Here is a 24,950-nt window from a genome sequence, read left to right as displayed (position 1 = left end):
AAGACAAAATTCCAATGCAGGTAGATGTTATGATTGCAAGCCATTAATGCTTTACAGATCCGTCAGCAGTGAATACTTAACAGCGGTGACTGTCAGACCTTAGAGTTTTCTGAAAACAATCAGTACCTGTACACTGCTATCATATGCTCACATGAAAATATTTCTCATAGAAGTTTCTGGAAATAGCTTTTATTAGCAAACATAGTATTCCTCAAATACAGAAAGTTCAACTGCAAACAATTCCTGCAGCATAACTTTAAAAGGTGTGTAAAAATAAAAAATAAATTAAAAAAAAAGAACTAGACGTCTTCTAAATACCTATGATTCAGGCTCCTTCAATGGAAAGCCTGAAAACAAAGCTGTCCCATTTTAACGGAAATGATTAGTCTGGGGTTTACATGCAGACAGGTCTGATTTCCAAATGTACTAACATGTTACCTATGACACAACACTAGAGGAGTACAGAGAATGCACTGCACCTCTGGAGCCTGTGCAGGTCACCTTGGGAGCCCCCATTGATCAACATGCTGCCAAGAACAACTGGAATATCATTAACAGAGAAAGCCAGGAAAGAAGTCCCATTCCCAAGAAAGAGAACATCTTGATTTTCAAACAAAGTGTCTGTATCATGTTTCCTTTCCATTAACTCTTCGGTGTTCTCAATGTATAGATTTGTTTGCAAACTTTCTTTGTCAAACAGAAAAAAAAGCTTTTTCGAAATTATTTTCTAAAAATACTGAAGTCAACCTAATCTAAAGAGTCATGTGCATCAATATATTAAGAATAAAATGCTTTTGATAGGAACCGTTAGTATTTCTGATTTGCTAGATTTTTGGAATAGACACTACAGTCTGCTTTTTTTACTGAGCTTGGGGAACGCTTCCACATCTGACAGTCCTAAAACATTACAGAATTCAGACTGAAGAATCTTCCCATTTGACTATCCCTACCAAAATATACTATGGTCAGACAAAAAATATACTGCTCTGATTTGGCCTGAAATCTACCACCTACAAATGCCCAGGTGGTGTTTGCATCTGAGTGAAGCACAGCACATGCAATTCATTGCAAGATGAAAGCTTATGTTAACATTACAAACTACAAGTTCTTGTCTAGACTGGCACATTGAGAGATCATTTACTACTAAAGCTGAAGAAATCCACAGACACAGCCTCAGCACTCTGTACTTCAAGAGAATTTGAGCTCAAATACTGGAAACAGTTCTCCAAGCTGAATACTCAATCTCTCTTCTTTTTTCACTTCTATTTTTGCACATTTCCAGAAAAAACAGCAAGAAGCAGCATCAGTTCAGTCATATTTCATTTAAAAAGTCTGATTTAGCTGTTAGATAGAGCAATGTGCTCCAAGTTCAATTTCTTCCGCTGCTTACCTTATTTAAATGTATCAACAAAACTGTTTCTCATCTATATTTATAGAGCAACAGAAAATAATGGTGTAGCTCTTTCACTGAGTAAACTAAATAATAGCAGGGGTATAAATACAGATCACTGATGAATTAGAGACTGGGTGAACCTCTTTATTCTAATTGAATATTCACTTGGTGATTCATATCACTTCGTTCCAAGGAAAACCCCATGGTGGGAGAACAATAGACAAGGAGATCATGTAAACACAGAGATTGCTCTTGGCAGGCATTTCTCCCCACCGTCCTCTCTCTGGGGTGGAGATGAAACAGTTGTGGATTTTAGATGCTTTAGAAATTTGCACTTTGAAAAGTCTTCCTAACAGCCAATATAAATCATGTTTGCTCCGACTTAAGGATATCATTTCTTGCTTTACCCACCTAAGATAAGGAGAACAAATTCTCTTTCATTTTTCTGCAGTCCTGGTGTGTCCTCTATTCCTCCCTCCCTTTCTCTCTCAAACCCCTAGTTTTTCCTTCCTTTGGCCTACCTAACTATAGGCTAAATAACCCCCCAATCCAGCTGTATTATCTTCACATATTATTATGTATTTGTTATTAAAATAGTCCTTTAAGAATTGGCAGATTTTACTAAGTGGCAATAACTGATGTGAAGACTTACAGTCACAAGGTTTGTACTGATCTCAATTGTACAGTTCTGTTGAAGCTACAGGGCTTGGCAGATTTAACCACAGGCTTCAAGGGAAGCAGAGTTTGCTTGAATATTTATGAATCTCTTTGGTTCAGACCTATTGGGTGCTCTATTTAAAACACTTATCTCCAGGTCTGTACTCTGCTAGCATCTGCATTAAAACAGAAAATGACAAACAGCTCATCACACACCGGGATGTGCTGCGACATCTTCTCTTCTGAATTATTTCCAGTTAATCTAAGTGCACATCATGGTAAGTCCTTACATTCTTGAATAAATTTTGGCAGGCATGTTGTTTGAGATCATCTTGAATACAGAGTTAAACAACAGGAGGAAGAAAAACTGTGCATGTTTGTTACATGAGAGCATCTTCCTGTCCTAAAATCACAGTTTTATCACATCCTAAACAGAAGGAAGCATACCCATGAATCCTGCTAGCTTCTACCAATACCTTTCATTATGCAGGTTTTATATTATGCTTTACCGTTCTATCCCTCAGATTGGTCTCGAGAAATGGTACCATCATGTCGTAGTTATGCTGCCTGTTGCTGTGAGAACCAGCTGCATGGTAAATAGGACATTAATCCCTTCTGTCTGTCATTTCTTCTGGGTAGGAAAACAAAGCATCTGTGTGAAAAAGGTACCTCTAGATTTAAACCTCGAATGGAATCACTGTTTCGTAACGGCACTTTTCCACCATGTAACAGCAACAAAGCTTCAGGAGAGCATTGATTAAGCCTGGGGTAGTACCTACGGGGTAGCCTGAGCCTTATCACCCCTCTCCACCAGAGCAGGGCTGGTGAGGAGCAGCCCTAGGCTGCTGTTTTAGGGCCTGAGCAGGAAGCTGTGCTAGTCCACTGGCTCAAGTGCTTAAGGTCTCCTTATTAGACCTCTTCAGCCATGTAGGTTTCACCATGTGCCAAAGACCCAGGAGGATACAGAAATGGCTTGCAGTTACCTTCACCATGCCATCTCTATCCTTCCTCTCTCAGACTGTGAGTCTAGGCTGATTTATGCACACCAAATAATTGCTGGGCTTTAGATATACAAATAAAATCATTAGATTTAAATTGGTGTAATGCATCCCTTCCCAGCCTCAAGGAATATGCAGTTATATATCCATAAATATCTCTAAGTTGCTAGAAAGATACAGGACTGGAAACACTCTCTCAAAGAAAGACGTGTTTGCAGGATGTAATCCCCACCCTGTCTGGGGGAGGAATAAGGCAGTGGCTGAACACTGTGTTCTGGACTCTGTAATCAGGCCATTTTGTAATAGCTGATACCTCTGCTGTGGGGGATTTCCTCTTTATGTCTTACAAGCAAATAAAATTCCTTCTTTTTGTCATTAGAGAGAAAAAAAGATGTAAAAATAAAGTTGCTTCAAAAAGCTATTTGCATGAGAGCCATCTCATTCTTATGCTCAGAATTGTATTCTCTTTCCTAATACTAAATGCCAAGACCTCTGGAAATTAAAATTAAACCATCAGGCTTAATTCATGCTAAAACTGCACTTAAAGTACACACACACAAATACAAAACGTAACTTCATTCACGCTCCTTTACTCATTGAAATGCACAGTGCAAGTTAAAAAAAAATATAGCAGGGCTTCTTTAGGGAACTAATCAATGCTGATGCATAATCTTTTCTCTATCTCAGACAACCCGGTCCTTCCATTTCCTCTCCTATTGCGGATACCTACTCACACAGTTTGCTTTCATCTCAGACCTTTTGAACAAAAGCCTCAGCTCAGATGGCTTTTCCAACTTTCCAGGCAGTTCTATCTACTACTGAAAATCCAGAATTTAAGATTGCTTATCAAATTGTTATCCAAATTCCCCAAACAACCTTCTCTTTTCTCTCAGAGTCTTTCATTTTTGTATTTTTTTCTATCATAGAATTCTATCATTATATAAAAGAGATATGAAAATAGAGCTCTCTCAATCTCTCTCATGCTTATATAGTACTGCAGATGGCTCTAATTCAGCCCCTGCTAAAATAAAAGGCAAATTGCAATACCCACATAATTCCACATGAGCAGAAAATGGCAGTTTTGTTTGCCTCGTCTGCAAACCTGATGATACAATTTCATATGCATACAGATAATTAGGTAATTCTTCTGTTTTAAATCTTTCACAGCCCTTGTTTCTTCGCTGAAAACAGCTGAGAACTCCATCAGTGATTTTTTTTTTTCCTGTTCAACAGGCTTGTTAAGATATGCTGCTATTCATTTAGAAGGCTTGTGTAAGCTAGATATGTTGATATTAAAATACAAGTAAGATCTTTCACCTGCAAAGTATTAAAAATTTAAGTTGATTTACTGAAAGGCTTAACGTATATAACAGCCTAAATCAGCTAAGAGAATGAAAATAAATGGATTATATTGTTTGAGAAGACAGCTGACAAAGGTAAAAACATTTTTACATGATGGTTCTTTGAAGAAAATAGATAAAGAAGTTTGGTCAATTAATCTCCATAGCATTTTGGGTCTCGTCCCAGCAGTGACACAAATCTAAGGGGGAATAGGGAAAGCCAAAATAAGGGAATGCACTTACAGGATAACAGACTCTACTGGTCAGGGAAAAAAGTAGGTATTCATTGTTATTAAAGCTTCTTACACTGCTGTTCTTCCTGCCATTACGAAACCAACTGTGAAAATTCAAATGAAAGATATTTTATTTACTTTCATGCAGAAGTTCCTATTTAATTTCAGCATGCTACATTCTTTGATCATTGTATCATACCCACATCCCAAACTACCTATTGACAAATACTTAAAAGTATGCAGTAAAAGGTAATCCAAATGGAATAGGTGTATATATATGCACAGAGTTCACAAATAGAATCATATATATGAACACATATAAAGTCAAATTCTGCTTCCAAACTAATAACAGTGTCATTCTTTAAATGCTTTATTCCCAAAATGATGTCAGATGTGCGGTGCAAGTTGGCATTCACAGAGGGCTGGCTATGCACATGCCAATGAGGCCAGCTGCCATTACATTAAACCAAATTAACAAGAGGGAGATTCTAGGGAATAGGTGTGCTTCTGGCTTCAATACTCATTTCAGATACCACCTGACAGGGGCTGGGAATTCTTTTCCCTAACTCTGCATAGATTTTCTTTTTCTGAACAGTCTGAGAATTCCAGGAACAAGAATGATGCAGCTATACCAGCACTCTTTTCTGGGAATGACAACAGAGGCGGCTGCACTGGAATTGCTAAGGAAGCATGGCAAAACATGGCCTTTAACTAAACAGCTTTATACACTTAACAGCTGAGGACTCTCTCTAGTCAAGTTCAATCTGACTGTGGTTACAGATTCAGACTCTGAATTAGAATATTTCATTTGCATTAGGTCAAAAACACACAGTGTTTGTTTCTCCTCATAGCCCCCTGGCTTTACAAGCTTTCTTTGGGTTTTAATTTAAAACACTGACTCTCAGCAGGGGAGTAAAACACGATGGCAATGGAGTACCTCATTTGAACCTGCCCTGAGCAGGTGTAATTATGTACACCAGACACAGTAGAAGTAGAATAAGGCCCTCATGCCTTTTGTGCCTGTATCTAGCTTGTAATCCTATTGAGAACGCTAAAGCACCTTTTCTATTTGAGCACAGAGAATACCAGTTTTTTCAAAGTTTTCTTTCATCTTATCAATCACATTATTACTCCAGGCCAGTGTCTTCTAATATGGATGCTTCAAAAGCTTTGAATTAGAGTTGCATAGAAGAATATAATCCTGTTTATGAAATTCAAATATACCTAGGGATTCTGTATACTTGCTTTGTTCCCTGCTGTTGCATGATTAATCAACGACTTTGTTGTTTTCTCCCATGAGATTTCACTACATCATTATTTGAAAATATTGGTCACTGCTCACACACACACACATGAAAAATTAACACATGCATGTGTCTTTATGACATTTTTCCAGTATCCTCTTTCCTAGTGACCAGTTTTCAGGTTAAGATGGCTGCGTTGTACAAATATTTCTTGCTAGTGTCTCCAGAGTCCCAGTCTCTAGAGACCTAAGGGAGCAATCACAATGAACGTAGGTACAAGTACAAAGAGCTTGGTACACAAAAGTGCTGTGCTCCTGGTAGATCTGTCCTCAGTATGAAACTCCTTTGGCACAAAACTAACGTGGCAGCACTACTTCATCCTGTATCCCTTCCAAATCTCTGGACACAAACAGCAAGTCACTTGGGAAGATTTTCCAACTTTTCCAGCCTCCAACTCAAGATGCAATTCATAAGCACACTCTTCTATTTCAATAAGCTATTGAACTGCAGGGGTGGAAAATACCAGTTCACATTTTTTCTTGATAGTCTGCCACCATGGAAACCTGTAACATCCTAGAGTTACCAAGTAATCAGCTATTTGTTGGATAAACTCCCAGCACATTTAATAGCAAAAACCATGTGTTTTTCTTTCCAGTTCAGCTTCTTTCACTGTTCAGCTAAACACTACACTCACATTTCTTCTCTTTTCTCCTTTGGCAGAATGTATAAATCCATTCTGAGAGGTCACAGTTAATAAAAAAAAATGAGCGGTCACATAATCACACATGAGCACATCTCCTAGTTGGTCTTCTTGCATACGTAAATGCAGTACAGATCATAGATTCATCAGATTTACCATGTAAAGGAACACAGCTGTTACCTGAGGAGATCAGCAGCACTCTCCCACAACACAGTGTCTGCCTGGGCACCCTCAGGAGCTGTCAGTTCTCATGCTGGTCTCTACAGGAACCCCCAGCTCTCATCTGACTGGTGCCAAGAGCTCAAATATTAGGAGACAGCGTAAAGAGTAGACAGAAGCAGGAAAGATCATGCATAAGAAATGCTTTTTTAAATAATTAACAAGAAACGTTCCTGGGGTACCCTCTTTCAATTTCACATCTGACAGGACCACATCTGCTGTACGACATATTGGAGGCTTTACGTAGTTTCTATACAGTATATAGGCTTTTGTTCCTTTTATTTTGGGGAAAGGATGGGAGGGAAAGTTATGATTTCAGTCATGTCAGTGAACTCACTAATATATTTAACTACTAACTGTAAACATGCTTTGCAAAATGAACATTGTGGTGTCAGTTAGGAATCATTCTTCTGGTGTGAAGAGCATCTGAGACTCCATCTTCAGAAAACATTTCATTACAGAGCGTATTCCCTCCAGTCTTCCAGAGAAGAGGATTACAAGAATTTTATTCTGCAAAGTGTTGCTGGAAGCAGAATTTCTTTGCTACGGGAAGATCATCACAAATGCAAACACTGCAAGTCGGCAAAATAGAGATTTTGCTGGAAGAGTGTAAGACGCTCTTTCTAGAAGAGCATTTTTGCTAATTTCCACGAGAAAAATCCAACCTGCCTATTCTGCTCTTTGGGAGAGGTTGGCTATGCCTCATGTTCTCCCCGATCAGAGAATCTGACCCCTAAATCACAGCTACTCCAGCATCTCTTTCCTCCAGCCTGCCCTGACAGGTGCATACACTGTTAAAAGGTTTTCTGTGCTCAGTTATCAGAAAGTTAAGGGAAAGGAGGGGCAGGAAAAAGGCATGAAGCTGGACACTGGGAAGGAGAATAGCAGGGAGGGAAGTGGATGGAATATTTTGCCCCTGGGTTTCAAATGGCCATAGCCCTGTCTGGGCCTGCCTGGAAATGCACCCTTTCTGCATGCAGAGGAAAGAAGTTTAAGTGAATAATTTTTCCTCAAAAATTGATCCAGTTTTCAGCAAGAGGATTTCAGGAAGTCTTTTGTCCTTCCGCCAGATGCAAAAGGAAACTATGTAATAGCAGCTATCCCTTTAGCAGGATGGGGACATCATCTGTTTCTGCCTCTGTCACATATATATCCACTCATAGTTGCCTTTAAATTCTGAATAATTTTGTGGCAGCAATACTATAGTATAAATTTACATGCACACAAACACTCTGTGTGTGGGTAGAGAAACCATGTAAGCATCTGATGTTCATCTCACAGCTGAAGACCAGATTATCATAAAACTAATATTATTAAGACGCCAGGTACTTTCTTCCACTGCACCATGTAATGAGAAAGGAAAAGAACATCTGGTGAGAGGGAGCCAGGAGAACAGAAGAAAAATTGAGCACCTTCCTATTCTGAAAGCCCAATGACACGGTGTCAGGCTCTGGTGGCTCATGGCCCACGACTGCTTGAGAACAGACAGAATATAGCATGTTCCCTTCTGAAATTAAAGCAAATAAGGGAAAAGGAAAATAAAAGGAAATGCAGCTCTGATCAGTACTTCCTGACCTGCACTTCTACCACCACACTTGATCCAAAGCTCTTTGAAGTCTAAAGAAAGTACCCCACTGATTTCAAATGGATTTGATTCAGAGCCTAAAGAAGGAGGGAAAAAAAAGCGTGGCACAGCAGAAAGCTCACTGGCATCATGGCTCTGTGGGGATGCATGGAGCTCTGCCTAGAGCCATGTGTGTTTATCAAATGTTCCCTTTCCTTGGATTGCCCTTGAGACATGTTCTATCCAGCAGAATCCAGTGAAAAGATTTCAAATACTGTTTAATTTGCATATATCTGACAGAGAACATAAGCATTCTTCCAGAAGATTTGTGATTCAAATAATGTTTCTCCTCACCCTACCTGGAATAAGAATATTTTCCATTTTCCCTGGCAAAATCTTCCCGCAAGAGCATTATATTAGCTCTGTATATTACTTGAAATTTTGGAGTGTTACCTTCTTATTTTTTACTCAACACTGTTATTACAATCTACATTTCTTTGGTCTTTTAACACTGGCCTTGCTTCCTAACAACCATTCTCAGCATCTCCACAAATGCACATTCATTCCAGCTTTCTATAGCTGGCAAGCATTTCGTTTTTCCCTATAATAGCAATTTGCTTTGATGTATTAAGAGTGTCCATCAAAATCTCTGCAACTACAGTCATTATAAAAGGCCCCAATATTTATGCAGCTTTGTATCAAAAAGAGAATTCTCACCAAAAAAAAATATATCATTCAAACTGCCTCTTAGTCCAGTTTTATGTGTATCAAATGGTTAAAATAGCTCTCTGAAGCTTCATACATCATTCTGTCTGGAAAATAATCAAACAATACTGCCTTTCCTCCTTCCCCTAAAATAGCCACACAACTTTCACAAAATACTCTTAAATAATAAATAATACATAGAACCCATTATGTCTTCAAATATTTCATGTTCTTCTGTGAGCTAGGTAGCAAGTGTAGCAGTGTGAGCATTTAGCTTTGCAGTTCTCCAAGAGAACTCCATGCTGCCTGCTCTACGTATCACAGATTACAGGGTCAAGGACTAGAAAAGATGAAAAAAATTAGATGCGGGCTATATACAAGTATTCACCATGAAAGCTGTGCTAAGGTCCTAAAGTCTCTGTTTGACAGAATGATTAGATGAGGTTTCAGTATTCAGTTCTCAGGAACTCCTCCACTGCCTGAGCGGAACGCAATGTGAGAAACAAAATGAGCAGCCGAAGCATATTCAAGTGGCATGTTCAAGGGAACAAGAGCTGAGCAGAGAGCATGGCTCACTCAGAGTTACTGCACAGACACACGTTTGAAGTGGCAGATGGACAGGCAGCAAGGGTTTTGGAAGAGGCTCAAGGAAGGGTTCAATAGGCTTAAGAAGAAATTAAAATGCCATAATTTAAAATTTGACAAAAAAAGCTTGATCAAATCTGCTGGTATGGCCTGCTTACAGATGAAGTTGAAGTTTGGGCAAGGGGAAATCAAATGCCTCCAAGGCTACCAGTGAAGCAAAAAATTGCATTAGCTTTACAGCCTGAAGCATATTTGTTAGTATTTAACAAATTATGTGCTTCATTTAAATACTGTTGCTGGTAGCCAAATAAATTAAAATCACTTCATTAGGCTTTACATCAGTGAAGTTAAAAAATTAAGAGAGACTTTTCTTACCTTCTGTCTAGGTATCTTTCTACTTGTACAGTCAGTGCCAGTAGGGACACAGAGGCCTTTTTCCACATCATTTGTCTCTAGGTGTCCTGAACCTAGACGGTTGTAAGGAAAGACAAAGCGCACGTGTTTTCAATATATTGCCATGGTTCCACAATCAAAAAATATGATCACTGTAATATCCTAAATGGAACAGCCTGAAGCATTTATAGCTCAGAAGGCCATATGCTGCCCTCTGGTAAAAGCTGAGAAATAGGGACAGGCAAAGTTAAAGAACCAACTGTATTTTGCCAGCCTGTCACATCAAACCCAGGTATAGCCCCCTATGTGGGGGAAACAGCGAGAAGCCTGGACAAACAGCTTCTAATGGTTTCAGCAGCAAGTCTTTTCAGTATTTGTGTTTTAGCTACCCTGTTTGTGATGTGAAGATAAAGACACTGTAAGACCAGATTCACGTTATCTAATTGTTGTCTAAATTCCTTTGTCCAGTAGTTTTCCTGGTAATCATTTCTGTGGCCAGAGAGTAGGAAACATGAGGTTAAAAAAATGAGGTAGAAATTAGGCTACCCAACTTGAAACCTTTAGCCTCCTTTAAATAGTCTTCAATTTAGAGAAAGGAAAAACACAGCACAAGTCGCATACTACTATAAGCACGTACGACCAGAGTTCAGGTGCCAATCCTGTACGGCCTACTTGTAGAAAAGCTGTGTTTATGTAATGGTGGATATGAAACAAAGACTGTGTGTAACATTTGCTAGGTATTTGCAATATACAGCAAACTATGGAAGAAATGCTGATGGGAGAAAAGTTCTTCTCTCATATAAATAGCTCATTCTCTCTGGAAAGCACTTTGGGGAAACCAAAACTTTTGCAAATTTGCATCATGTGCAATAGGCATATCATAAAAAAAAAGTATTTTGACATTTTCTAAGTGAAGCATTATAATTTTTAATTTGAAGTGGTATTCTGGGACCTGCATTAGCATATCCAATTTTAAAATATATATATTTAGTGTTGAATAAAATGTTTTATTCAGTCAAAAAAGGTCTCTCTCCTCTTTCCCTGGGATTTATGTTTTGCCGGTGCAGCAGAAACATATCTGTTTCACATCACCCAGTAGCAGCTTCTCTAGAATGATTTGCACAGCCCTGCTCATGGAATATTTGAAAACTTGCAGAAAGTTTCTCCAACTGCACTACTGAATAAAATGAAGACTGCATAATTCATCATGTGTAACTAGTACCAATATGTCCCTACATTTAACAACGTGTTTAGGATTTGCTATTCCTAAGGGACGATTTCCTGTTGAACCTAGGAGGACCACTTACATACTTCTCATTAAATGTCTTCCTAAATGCTTTGCCAAGTAAGGTACATGAAGTAAATGAAAACGTCAGAAAACTGTTGAATAGCTTGCAAGTTATTACCCCATTATTTGAATAAATTACATGAACACTTTTACCTGTTACTTCCATTTTGGCATCAAAGTCTTTACTTGAAACAGTTCCTCTTCTTTACAAAGAAATGAATTTGACTTGTGATGACTGACTGGTAACTCCTGTTCTTGCATTTTGGCATTCCTCTAAAGTGGTGATAATCAGTCACAACCAATGGTGAGAAAGAACAAAAGGCTTCCACCCACCTGCAACAAAAGCAGAGCTAGGTAGAACTACATTCAAAAGATGCTTCACTGTAACAAAAATCTGTAGGAATAAATTAGCCAACCATATTGTCAGCAGTTACAAGTAAGTAAAGGCACAAATGTTAATTCCTTGCTAGCTTTACTCTCTCAAAAACGTGCAGTTGTTTCTCATTAATGTAGGAACCAATTCCTAGTTCAGGTATTTGTGTTTCCGATGCTGTTCTCTGCTTGTTCCACTCTGGAAACCTTCTGTAAATAGAGGGTTGCCAAATCTATCAAACTTTTCATTTCACCATGATGTAGAATGAAGTTCATTATGATTTGAATTAGGTGCATCAAATTCATTCTACTTAATCCTATCAGACTCATCATATGTTGCCTAGGTCAAGAAAGGCAATTTATGCAATGCGATACTGGAGATACCAGTAACACACTATTGATCTTTCTTTTTCATTTTATTTCAGACTTACAAAGTATAATAGAGGTGTTGGAACAGTCCCATTTCTATGAAATGTAACATCTCCCACAGCATATTTAATTTTCAATTGCAATTCTCTACCTCACGCTCTATCTGGTAATTCTAAGCTGTTCACATCCAAAGCACCTACATAACCAGCACCATTTCAGCAGAATGGCATTGGGACATTACACAAATATTGACTTTGGATACACATTTGATGTCAGTTCTTCAGAATGTCATATTCAGAACTGAGTATGTACGAAACACTAAGCACGCTGTCAGTGTGTGCTGTGACATTATACTCGAAATAAAGCTAACACTGGTGCTTAGTCAATATTACATCTGCTACCACTGCTTGTAAGGGAAAGGGACCAAGTTACAGAGGAAGCATCAGGACCACTCAGTCTGGTAGGAAGTAACTCATGGTTTGGACCTCTTCTCCCCTGCTGCTCCCACCTCCATGTACACTTTGGCCAGAGGAGTTTTGTAACCAAGTGTCCAAAAGCCTCAAGTCCTGGCCCTTCTTTTTTGATGAGTCAACGTGCAAAAAAGCATCACAGATTCCAGTCTCTGCTTTGCTCACGGGATGCAGGGTTTAGGCAAGGCATGTGGGAATGAATGAAGCAGAGCTCTTCCTTCTTCATCAACACTCTCAGTGCTCCCTTCCCACCTGGCAGGGAAATGTGCATTACCCCAATTCTTACCAGCGTTTGGGGCAAGGCTGGGGTTGCAGGAGCACTGAAGAGCTGCTATAGGGCAGTCTTATCTGAGGCCCCATAGCAACAAACAATACAGTTGACGATACATTTCCAAGAGCAGCACCAGTTTTCCCTAGACTTGATTTCTCATGTCCCTGCAGTCACCTTTTGTTTGGCAACAAGAACTCACTCCATAAACAGCAGCAAACTGAGATTGCGAAAGAGGAAAATGTGACTCCAGAACCATGTGACAACAGACAGGCTTCTTTCCTCCTGAATCACCATCTTTCTCTCTAGCTTCACTCACACAGATGCACACGGTCAGCCAAAACCAACTGTGTTGGATAACTTTAACCAGAGAGTTTACGAACTTTGCTGCAGGTCGTGGGTGGGAGAAGTTGACCTGCATTGTTCCAGGTGCACTCAGGATCAAAACAGAAAAATCATTATTCCTACCAACATCCAAAAGCACAGCTCTGAGCTAGGGACTACAGGGTGACTTTAAGCAGGTTGCAACCCCTCAGCCCTCTGCAGCACCTGGCTAACCAGCAGCCAAGCAGCCGCCTGTTCTCTGTCCATCGGCCATGGACTGTGGTACCTGGCTGGCCTTCACACGCGGTACAGATGCTCCTGGATGCAGAGGGGCCTTTTAGTGTCTCCACAACAGACTGCTTATTCCCCACCTGGCCAAAAACTGCGCACCACCTACTAGAGAGGAAAAAGGGAATAAAATCAAAAGCAGAAAGAAAAAAGAAAAGAAGGAGAGAAAAAGAAAAAAAATAAAAAGGGAAAAAAGGAAAAAAATAAAAAAGAAAAAAAAGGAGAAAAACTAAGGAAAATTGAACTGAAACAAAAAAAAAAGAGAGAAAGGAAAAAAGGACAAGAGGGAAACAGAAAAAAAAAAGCCAATATTCTTTTAAGCACATGAAACCAGAGGTTAACTGTGGAGATCAGAAGAGAGGACCAGAATGAAAAAAAATACATATATTCAATTCATTTCTACTGTCATAGGCAAAGCAAATACCATTTTATAGATGCTCCTAAAAAGACAGATAAACCTATTCTCAGTGGTTCCCTGAGTTAAGGAGGGCAGCCCTACTGCAGGGGTACTATAGCCATTAGCATTTTTGCCAGCTGATGAGAAAGCATTTCATACCAAAACGTGTATGGTCAGCAGAACACGAGCATTAACTTATTGCTTGTCTGATATTCATCTTTCATTTCAATGTTCTGAATTATTAATCTCCTTCCAGTCACTAGTTTAACTTTCCACCCCCCCCCCCCCCCCCCCAGTCTTTTTAAAATGTCTAAAGAAGTTCAGGGCTCTGAAGTCGCAGCCTTACAAAGCACGTCTACCAACTCAGGCCACTTGGCGTGCATAATAACAAACTTTCACCAAATAGTTACCAGATGCACTCCTGCAGGAAGACACACAGTGCAGGCTAAATGGCATCTTTAGGAAAAAAATCGGTGTTTTAGGGAGGCAGAGGGAAACATAACACACCCAGGGTAGCGGGAGGATTCAGCCTTCTTGCAGAAGACAGAAGCAGATGGAAGCAGCTGCCTGCTCAGAGGAACCTTCCTACAGACCTGGGAGTTTGTGCCCCAAAGCCAAGCCAAGGCTGCTGTGATACCTGCACCACACAGGTGGACGTGCAGCTCACCCTGCTTTAGACAGCTTGCAATTGCATCTTCCACTGCAAGACTTGGGTTTTGCAAAAATCACAGGCGTGCTTCTCTCTGATTTCAGAAGTAACCCCATTGACTTCGCAACCACCTTTCACAGAAGCACTTTTGCAGATTTGACCAAAGGGGAGGGAGAAGACTCTGCAGGGTCAGAAGCTGCCGAGGCAATCCACAGTCCATGAACTTTATTCTTTAGAGACTGTAGTAAGGTCTTTGCTTTAGGGAGCAAAGGCACACAGCTGGGAAGGGAGGAAGCTTAAGCTGTATTCAGAGCATTGCCGTTGCCAGAATATTTCAACAGTTGGAAAAAAATTGTTTATCCCCCGCCACTCTTTTAAAGGTTTGAAAGTTCCCACTGCTGAATGGGATTAGCTTATTTATTTCTCTCTTTTACAGATTAGCACAAGCCAAAATAAATATATAAATTTCATTCCAGAGGAAAAAACATGACATGCCTGGGGGAAAAAAAAAAACAAAAACAAACAAGCATGTTTACCTTAACTGTGCAATTTGAAAAAGCAAACTTGAGCAGAGTGATTAAAAGCATGTGAAACAAGAAGCGTGCCCTTTAAATACCAACTTCTAATTGCAGTGATATGAACGTGTAAATCTAATTATGCACATTTAAGGATTAGGTATTTTATTAAAACTGCCTTGATATGAATTACATAATCAGTTCTTTTATTAAGATTGATCACTAATTTCCATTCAGGTATTTGTTAATAAAAACTGACAAAATATCAGAGATTTGCCATTTCTATAAGTTGAGCAGTGATGGCTTTGCAGCACAGCTAAATTAAATAACCTAATGCTCAGCTCCAGCGTATTTGTGATTTTATATTAATGCAGTCCAAGGCAGGGCTAAAAAAGAGCTTAGTTTTAGCCATACAGAGTAAGATTGCTCGAAGTCTTAAACAGCAGAATACAATCCAATGAGATGAGATTTCACCTAATTGTGCCCTTCTTTCTTAGCTGGTCCACACATCTTTATTGCAGTGAATTACAGCCCCTTTTCCAACCAAGACCCTGTGACTGCCAACTGATGACAGCAGCCGTTGTTTCTGGCTGAAGTGCAGTCACACCCTGCGGGCAGTGTGGAGGCACAGCTTTCTCAGCTCAGAGGACAATGCTCGTGCAGCCATCACGTAGATGACCCTGGTGGCAAGCTCACCGCTTGTGCTCTGGCTGGCAGAGAACCACCCCTCCAACTGCAGCTGTGGCCCAGGGTTCAGGCCAGCTCCCCTGCTGTAACGTATTCTAACACCTTTCCCTAATTTCTTATTTCAGCTTGACTTCAGCATCCAGTCAGTAATCCTTTTTGCACCTTCATCCATAGGAGTAAACAGCCTTTTTATGCTTATTATTTCCTGCTATGAAGACTGATGCACAGGAATCAGATCACCTCTCTACCCTTTCAATACAGCCCTACAATACCTTTTGGTAAGGCATTTTTCTACAGCTCTCAAACTATTTTCGTAGAGCTCTCCCTTTTCAGTGCTCTGCTTAAAACATGGGCATCCAAGAGCTCTATGTTACAGTCCTTCCATGGCCAGCTGCTGGCTCCACATATCTGGTGTCACAGAGTACCAGCACTTTGGAAGGATGGTGAACTTAAATATATATATTAAAAATTTGCATGTTAGGAGCTGTTGAGGTATTTAGGCTGCCTCAGATAGCTCAAGCAGAGCAAAGGAGACGTATTATCATTTTGGCCACTCAGCTACAGGACAATATTCATCACTTTGCTTTACAGAAAATCTCAAAGCTTCTGAATAAAAATCTAATGATTACTCGTCTTTCTCAACTATTGAGTTGTGAAAGATTTGTTCCAAGAAATATCTAAACAAATAGTTTCTTCCCTAACATTTAGCACAGTCTCTCTCCATGTCCTTCACCTGAAAACTGAATACAGACTCTGTATCACTTCCTGCATTTTTTTCTTTTTGTTTTACAGAGCAAAACATCCTGTGGTTCTCTACTGAGAACACACCTCTCACATCTATTTAGCCCCACGTAGCCAGGACAGTTTGTGAACTATTGCCACCGTTGCAAATTTTTGTGACTTCAAAAGAATATTCAGTACAATTATGTCCAGGGTAAAACCTCAGTGGCAGAGTTAAGAGATTGCAAAGGATTTCAGCTTCTATTAAAACATAAATGTGTAAATCTTGCACATGCCAGAAGAAATGTATCCTAAAATATCACAAAAATAAAGTGGCAGAGAACACAAACATCGTATTCATTGTCAAAATTTCAACATGTAGGCCCTGTTACACTACGATTCAGAATGTGCTTTTGATTCCTGAATACCTCCTTGGCAAAACTACATACAAGCAAATTACTCAAACTGTAGAAATATCTCACAGAAAACCAAGATTAACATACATACTACAACAAGGAGGAAATGCAAGAGCAAGGAGGCAGCCAGATTGTGTTTATTTTATATCTAAAGGAAAAATAAGGTCCACCTTAATTCATTGAAACCATTTTGTCTATTTCAGAAGCAAGGTTTAGAGGCAATCTCTTTAAAAGTTAAAAGAAAAAAAAAATTCACAGACAGTTAAGCTTCAGCTTCTGAACATCTTTTCCAGAACACTAACCGGTGATACTGAAATCCTCCACTTTCTCTATCGGTGAATTAATTACTGATCATATTTCAAGCATCCATGCATGGTACTTTGAATCAAAGGTGCTCAATACAGTTCTACAATCATTTACATGAACAATTCATCTTTCACAGTAAAATTGAATTTTATACAGATGTACTCATTCTTACAGTGTTATTTAACAATCAGCCCACATGTACAAAGTAGAGGAAAACTGAAACAATTCTTGTTGTTGACTATTTTGGATAGCTGATCTAAAGATGCAGTTAACGCTCATTTCTAAACAGGGGAAAACTGCAGTAAGATGACTCACTGATGCTCTAGGTGTGTGGGGTTTCCTCTTCATACCACAGGAACTGAGGAAAATTAAGACACGCAAGAGAAGAGACCAAAAACGTGAAACGCACAAGGTTCTGGCTTCTGCTATGGGATAAAGTTCCACACAAACCCCAGGCTTTACTTGTTAAATATCAGAGAAATATTAATATTAATAGTATTAATATGTTAAGCAAACTTAACTACAGCACCCAGAAACCAGGGGGAGAGTGGCAGAAAAACACCAGGCAGAGCAAACAGCCACAGAGACTGGCACACCCCTTCCTAGTGTCAGAGCCCCAGGTTCAAACCTCGCTGTGGACAAAGGAGCAGAGCCAGGCCTGTCACACTGCCCTTCTCACGCCTCCACTGCTAAGTCAGGAGAGGAACAGCTGTGTTTCTGCATTACCTTGGCATCTTCACAGACTTCCCAGTAGAAATGGACACAGGCATTTGCAAGTCTCCCCTACTGCTGTGACTTCTGCTCTGCTCTGTTCCTGCCCACAACTGGTGACACCTTGTCCCCATGGGCAAGAGGGAATGGGCTGACAGCTGCCAGGACACTGGTTCACAGGGCAAAACTGAATTCCTTTTCAGGTCCTCAACTTTGTAGTCGAGGCACAATTTCAAGGCCCAACAGGATAGGACTTCGCAAGAAGATCATTACGTGGAGATTTCAGTACTCTCCCTGCTCCCAGCCCTGTTTTTCTGAGTGGAGAAAAGAGTTTGGTTCATTCTGGGCCGCCTTTTCTCAGCAGCTTAGAAATAAAAATAACTGGAAATTACAGATGTCAGGTCAGGAGTGGAAAATCATTCTGACTAGACCAGAATGCCAGGCCATCAGTACCTCTGAAGTAACATGCTAGAGTTTATATGTTAAAATACCTGAGGCAGAAAAAAAAAAATCTTATCTTGCAGTTTATTTTTAAAACAGTTTTCCTTCCTGAGCCATACAACTGAAGGCAGAACCTGGCTTTCCATAAATTACTGTAGCACCAAAAAAGTCATTTCGTGTTGATAGGGATAATCCCCATACAACTGAGTGCGCTGCTTGGCCCAGTACCTTTGCATCCTATGCCTTCACAAGACCTGTGGCCGCTGGAAGGTGAGCTCTGGCTTGCATTTGCTCCTGTACCCACAGCGCGAGGGTCTGCTCAAACCCAGGTGGAAGGGCAGAGCACTGCTACCCTCTTCTCCCCATTCCTGCAAGCAATAGTCAGGCCTGTCTGAGACAAAGCACCCTCTTGTCAGCAACAGGGATTTTGTTTGGAGAAGCATGATGGGGTGCGCTAGAATAAGGACAGGCAGTTAGGTCTCTGGGTTCTACCTATGGGTTCACGAACAGTGTGGATGCAAGCAAAGAGGTGTCAGGAGGAGAAACCAGAACACACTTTGCTCCATTCAGAGCCATACAGGGGATCTCGGCACCAGGTCTGGCAGGAGCCTCACAGGGGACACCTCCCCAGTCCGGGGCCAGGGTTGCTCATGCAGCTCGTGGCTGGGCGCACCCAAGCCAGTTGTACCCCACAGCTCCCCGTTCCTGAAGCTCCCCATCCCTTCCTCCCCGACCTTCAGGCTGCTGCCCAGCACCACGCTGACACACCTCTAATTTAAATTTCTACCCAAACTGATTATGAAATTCTCACTTCGCTGCCCTTGAATGCAGCTGAATTACGACACCAACGTAATAAATGGGCGACCATATTAACAGCGATATATCTCCCCATTCCGCAGAGCCAGCACCGGACTCATTTTCATGTTGAAGTCATACTGTCACTAGACTTCACTGCCATTAAGAATCAGCTAAACATTAATTAATGGGCATTTAAACTTTTACTGGATGTTTAGTGAAAAATTCTCCATTGGCAGAACAGTAATTGGCTTTGTAAATTTCACAAATCCCTTAAAAATGATCTTCTCTATCTGCATGCCCCATTGCTCCACCATTTTAATGTACAGCTCATTTGGTAATCATGTACCTCTGTACAGACAGACAACTAATCTATTTCTTCTGACATTTTGTTTTAGAATCCCATTTAATAAGATCGGTTCCTAACAGAAATGAGAATTTAGCAGGAGAAAAAAAAATGTAAATGGAAGCATTTATCAGCTTTAGAAGAAACACAAGAAAAGGCTGTTAATATTCAGAAACTCACGAACATTCCAATGGAAATAGTCATTTCCAAGCACCCTCTCCAGGACTGAAAACATAATGGAAAATTGAAAGTCTGCTGTTCCCTGCTTCATCCTACTGTATCTCCTCATTCTAAAAAATCAGTACAGGCTATTAATCATTTCACCCCATGTCCAGAGACTGTGAATGCCTTAGGAGGGGAGCTGTAAAGGTCTGAGGGGAAAAATAAAACACCACCACCAACAATAACAGAAGTGGGGGCAGCAAAATTGCTATATAAATACACCATAATTAGGTCGCAGACATTTCAAACTGATGGTTAAATTATACGCTGTCTTGGCTTTTTTTTATTTTCCCGATGTCCTCACTCTGCTACACATATAGCTACAGAAAAAGATCATTATTCCTTTACCCCTACTGACCAGCCCAGGAGCAAAGAAAAAGATAAGATTATATTCAACAACCTAGAGCTTTTCCTTATCCTTTTTATCTCACCACCACATATGGGAGATGAAAATAAAGAGAACCACAAAACACTGAGTAAAAGCCGTCTTCCTCTAGCCTTCTTGCTGGCCCCTTTCTCCAGGATCACTCACTCGAGATACTCATTTTGCCAACTGGGTGCACGCTGCCCCACCTAAGCCAAGCGCGGAGGTGCCAAGAAGTGCATCAGCAGCCCCATGCTCCCCGAGGAGCACTGCCGTCTGTCCTGCGCCACACCAAAGTGCCGCCAGCCTCCATCACCATCAAGTCCATCTGAATATTGCCCACAGGTTGTGATGCCTGGTGTATGCCCACAGCAGACCTGAGCTCACCCTAGCGAAAGGCAGGCCATACTGACCGACTGATCACAGTGCACTTGTACTATTTTAGACCACATGAATATTTTCATTGCAAACACAGTGAACGTAGCTCTTGGATAATTTTAATTTTTTTTTCAATCCTCCCAGCCCTCTGGCAGCCTAAGTACTAACCCAGAGCTTGTGGGACCAGACAATGTATTCCACCTCCAAATCTTTCACCACCAACTAAGATGAGGCCAGGTGACAAAGCCCACTGCTAAGGGGACCATCAGAGACCTACCTCCCAGAAGAACACTTTACAATAGTTTTTATAACAGAGTTAACGAGGGATCATAAGATGTTGCATTCTCTGAAACTGTGAACAACCCAAGAAGAAACTTTACATAACTGCATTTCTAGATGCTGACCTTTTCTAATTTTCAACACAGAACCTGCTTAATGCCAATGGGAAAGAGAAGCCCACACCAGTGAAAAGGCAACTTGCATATTCAGAGACACCGTGACCTCATTGCAGTAGCATCTTTGATTTAATGCTGCCTTTACTTCTCACGTAATGCCAGCAAATTAAAGCCTTCACTTTTTAAACAATTATTGATTTGTCTGATTTATGAATAAAAAGAAAGCTAAGTAGTTGAAACGTTATTTGGGCTGCATGAATGTGGGCTGGAAATGCTCCTTTCTAATACAGGCCAAGCCTGCCCTCTAGAGCATTGCTGTCCCTCGTTGAGAAAACCCATCTGCATTAACCGACTCACACTCAGTAGTTAGCAAAGAAAAGTGAACTTGGGGGATTGCTTCAGTTCTTTCTCAGATGAATTAGAAGTGACAGATTTTTCAGTTACAAGTGTTCGAGCCTCTCAGCAAGATAAAAATTTGCAGGTTCAAGGTTAAATCATAATGAATTCCTAGCTGCATCAGAAGGGACGGGGCAGAATTTAGTGCGGGAACCAGAATGTGATGCTTTTGTACTACTAGAGCCTCCTCTGCAAAAGAACAAAAAGAAATACCTCTCTAAGACACATCAAAGCCCATGCTAAGCTGCCATCCTCTCTCCAGCAGCCAGATGTATCAAAAGACAGCATAAAGTTCCCACAAATACAAAAACGTTACTCATTCCCAGCTGAACACCACCAGCACCATCCCAGTGACAGTGCTTGCTGCAGCACACACCTGTATCATGACTCTGGTTACGGCACTGGCCACACACAGCAGCAGCAGCTGGACCCAGCTGGAGCCACTGCCTGCGCTGGAGGAGCATTTGCCCTGCTCCTCCACACAGCAACCTTGGGATGTGCCCCCAGCACCCACACAAATCTGGCAGAGCACATGGGAAGGGAGGGACAGACAGACAGAGGAATAAAGGGATCCTTGCCAGGTCCTCCCACCGTTGCACCCTCCTTTGTCAGAGCAACAAATACAACTGTGTCCCCACTAGCAGAAACCCATGGGGTACAGCAGCAAAAAAAGCATCTCCTTCAGCCTTTACATACATGGCGATGCTTGTTGTACCAGCATAGACAAGCCCCAGTCTGGTCAAAGAACAGATCAGAAAATAGCTGTACACAGATTAAAGTCACTGTCTGAGGTCATGTTTTCTTCGGATTGATTTCAGGCACCCTCTGAGGAGTCAAGGCACAACACTTTACAAAAAAAAAAAAAAAAAGCACAGGAAACTTTCAAATCCTAAAAACAGGTGTCCTGGTTTCACTAGGGTAGAGTTAATTTTTTTCCTTGTAGCTGGTGTGGTGCTGTTTTGGATTTAGGACAGAAAAATGCTGACAACACCCTGATGTTTTCACTGTCGCAGAGCAGTGCTCTCACTGAGTCAAGGAACTTTCGACTGTTCACCCTGGGGGTGCACAAGGAGCTGGGAGGGGACAGGGCCAGGACAGGTGACCCCAAGGGATGTCCCATGCCACGTGGGTCATGCTTAACAATGACCTGTGGGGGTTGGCCAGTGGGCTGCTGCTCAGGGACAAGCATTGGTGAATGGGCGGTGTGCAACTGCATTGTGCATCACTTGCTTTGGGTATTCTGTGTGGTGGTGGTTTTGTGTTTCATTCTATTTTCTCTCTTTTTTATGAAACCGTCCTTATCTCTTATCTTAGCCTGCCAGGTTAAACCACAACAACAGGCCCGATTCTCAGGTCACTCCAGAAAAACACATGAAATTCTCGAAAAGAAACCTCCTGGTCATGGTTCAATCCATCTGGATACTATTTTCTGCACTGGTCCACTTCTGCACCCATAAACCTCTCACACAGTGGCAGTGTAGGAGGGGTCAGGAACATGCTAGAAGAGGAGGTTTTTCAAGGGATGCACGTTAGTCAGACTCTGAATTTCATCATTCCAACATAAAAGGGATAGAAAAATTGAGTGGTGTCTTTAGAAAACAGTCTGAAATCTTAAACTGTGATCTGAGACAGCCCATACAGCATGGAGGAGCAGAATATAGCCCTAGGGTACTTACCTACTTCTGCTTGGATTCGGTTTTGTATCCAGCCCTCGCCAGTCTGCAGAGCAGGGAACTAAGCAACAGACTGGTGTGGGAGGGAGCAATCGTTTGGGGTTTCTTTATGTTCAGCCAGTGGGTAGTGATCTATCAGAACATAGAAAGAGCGAGTATTGCAAGTATTTGGCAGTGGGGACCAAGAAGCTGGAGGAGAGGCAGTTGTGTAAACGACAGTGAAGGTTCAGGGCTGGGCAAACAGATGGACGCTGACATCAGTGAGAATAAGCAGAAAATGAGAGCGTCTTAGCGGCACATTTAATTTCCGTATGTTTGTTCTTTTGGGCAACAACCTGAGCAGCTGCATTCATTTCATGCAGACACATCTCTAAGGATCCTCTCATATATGGAAATCACTGAAATCGCAAATGAAATACATCTGTTTTCCTGATGCATTCCAAGAGCCTTTCCACTAGGCAAAGCTACATACACAGAAAACCAGATCAGCCAAAGGAGCACATCACTAAAAACCTGCAGGTTCTCCTCGGATGCATCTTGCACAGCTCAGCTGATAAAAAAACAGACAGAACACAGTGGCAGGCAATATGGATGCAGACCACTTGCCTTTTACTGTACTTCTACAGATAGTAATATTAGCTATTCTAGTTTTACTCCACAGAATTTTTTTTTCTATTTTGGAAACTGGAACATTTCAACTACATTAATATGCTTCAGTCCCCAATCTCATCAGAAGATGTGTGTGTTGCTTGGATGGAATATAAATCATTGTAATAGACTAACTTAGTTTCTACTTCTACATAATATGAGATGCATAAAGTACCAACAATCTGAAATGCACATTTAAGTATGGTTAAAACAGGATGGCAGATACAAAATATTTGCCGTTGTTAAAGTGCTTTTGCACTTCCTTTGAGCTTAGCTGATGTCACTTGGTGACATTTCCCCTGCTGCTAGAAAAGCCGCCATGTAAGGAACAATGATGTTGCACTTTGAAGATGTGTACCACATGGCAGTGACATGGAAAAAAAAACGTGTGTTCATCTAATCCTTGCACTCCTGTCCTACTCTGGATTAGAAAATGGGGCACTTAATGGCAGAGGGCGGCAGTTCTGCAGAAATCACCGCGTGATCAGTTTCATGGTTTACTGTGCAAGGTCCTTCCTAACTGTCCAAGGACCACCTAGTCCTTCCTAATGGTTGGAGTATTTTTTCCTTTTAACTTGAGTATCTATGAACACTTCCATACCAGGACAATAACAGCACAGCATTTCCAAAAATGTTCACAATATGAACTAGTAAGACAGCAGAATGATTAAACATGAGAACATTTTTACTGGATAACTTCAGATGAACTATTATTTCTACTGTAGTTGCTGAATTCTTTTTATGCGCTTGTGCTCCTTAAGGGGTTAAATAATTACTAGATCTAGATTAAACTGATAAGCAATATGCCACGATTAAGTTTTTCCTCAACATTTTAAGTGACCTGGCATTTGCACTGAAGAGAAATTTCAGGAATCAGCTTCTGAAAATTTGTAATATATATATTTTTTCCCATTAAAAATCTTGTACAGAAGTAGTCTGTGAGCTGTCGTTTTTTGTTTGTTTTGTTATTCTCATTTATACACAGAAAATGGCTTCTGCATAGAGCAGTGTTAAAAACTCACATACAAACTAATTCAGAGACCATGTCCAGCAGGTCAGGCAGTGGCAGACTTGGATGAGCAGAAAACTTTGTCCTCTCCAGTGATACTCATCTCCATTATTGGTCTTATGCTGTGAAAATTAGTTATTATACTCTAGAACCCAGAAAAGTAAAATGAACACAATCACCTTCCATACACTGTACTTGCAGCTGCTGCCAAAAAACATTAATAGTACTAATAACTTAGTGATAAGCAAACAAAACTCCACACCCTTAAGGAAAATGAACTGAAATGGTTCTTCCTTATTCTGCTGAGCCAATACCAGAGGGCCAAACAATCGAGGGAGCATTCTGAGTTAGATACATATCAACCAAAAGGTTAACTACAGCCAAGAGCTTCTTAAAGTAGCAGATACGATAACTTAAAATGTTGAAAAATATTTTCAGTAGAGTATTCTTTCCAGAAATCAAAATGTAAAAC

General features: G+C 40.7%; 1 long non-coding RNA gene across 5 annotated transcripts in view; it reads right to left on the bottom strand.

Annotated features, from left to right (window-relative positions):
- The window catches only part of LOC121072805, a 142,620-nt gene that overhangs the window by 38,935 nt on the left and 78,735 nt on the right, over positions 1 to 24,950 (bottom strand). For all 5 annotated transcript variants that reach the window (XR_005821395.1, XR_005821396.1, XR_005821393.1 and 2 more), the window contains 4 exons: positions 11,473 to 11,652; positions 10,014 to 10,105; positions 6,746 to 6,865; positions 4,632 to 4,725 (listed from right to left, as the gene is read on the bottom strand). This is a non-coding gene — a long non-coding RNA (uncharacterized LOC121072805). The remainder of the gene's footprint in view (positions 1 to 4,631; positions 4,726 to 6,745; positions 6,866 to 10,013; positions 10,106 to 11,472; positions 11,653 to 24,950) is intronic.

This window comes from Cygnus olor, chromosome 7, assembly GCF_009769625.2.
Source record: "Cygnus olor isolate bCygOlo1 chromosome 7, bCygOlo1.pri.v2, whole genome shotgun sequence".
In the NCBI taxonomy this organism is placed as follows: Eukaryota; Metazoa; Chordata; class Aves; order Anseriformes; family Anatidae; genus Cygnus; species Cygnus olor.
Note: the sequence above shows the minus strand (reverse complement) of the source record. Positions and strands in the feature narration are given on the sequence as shown.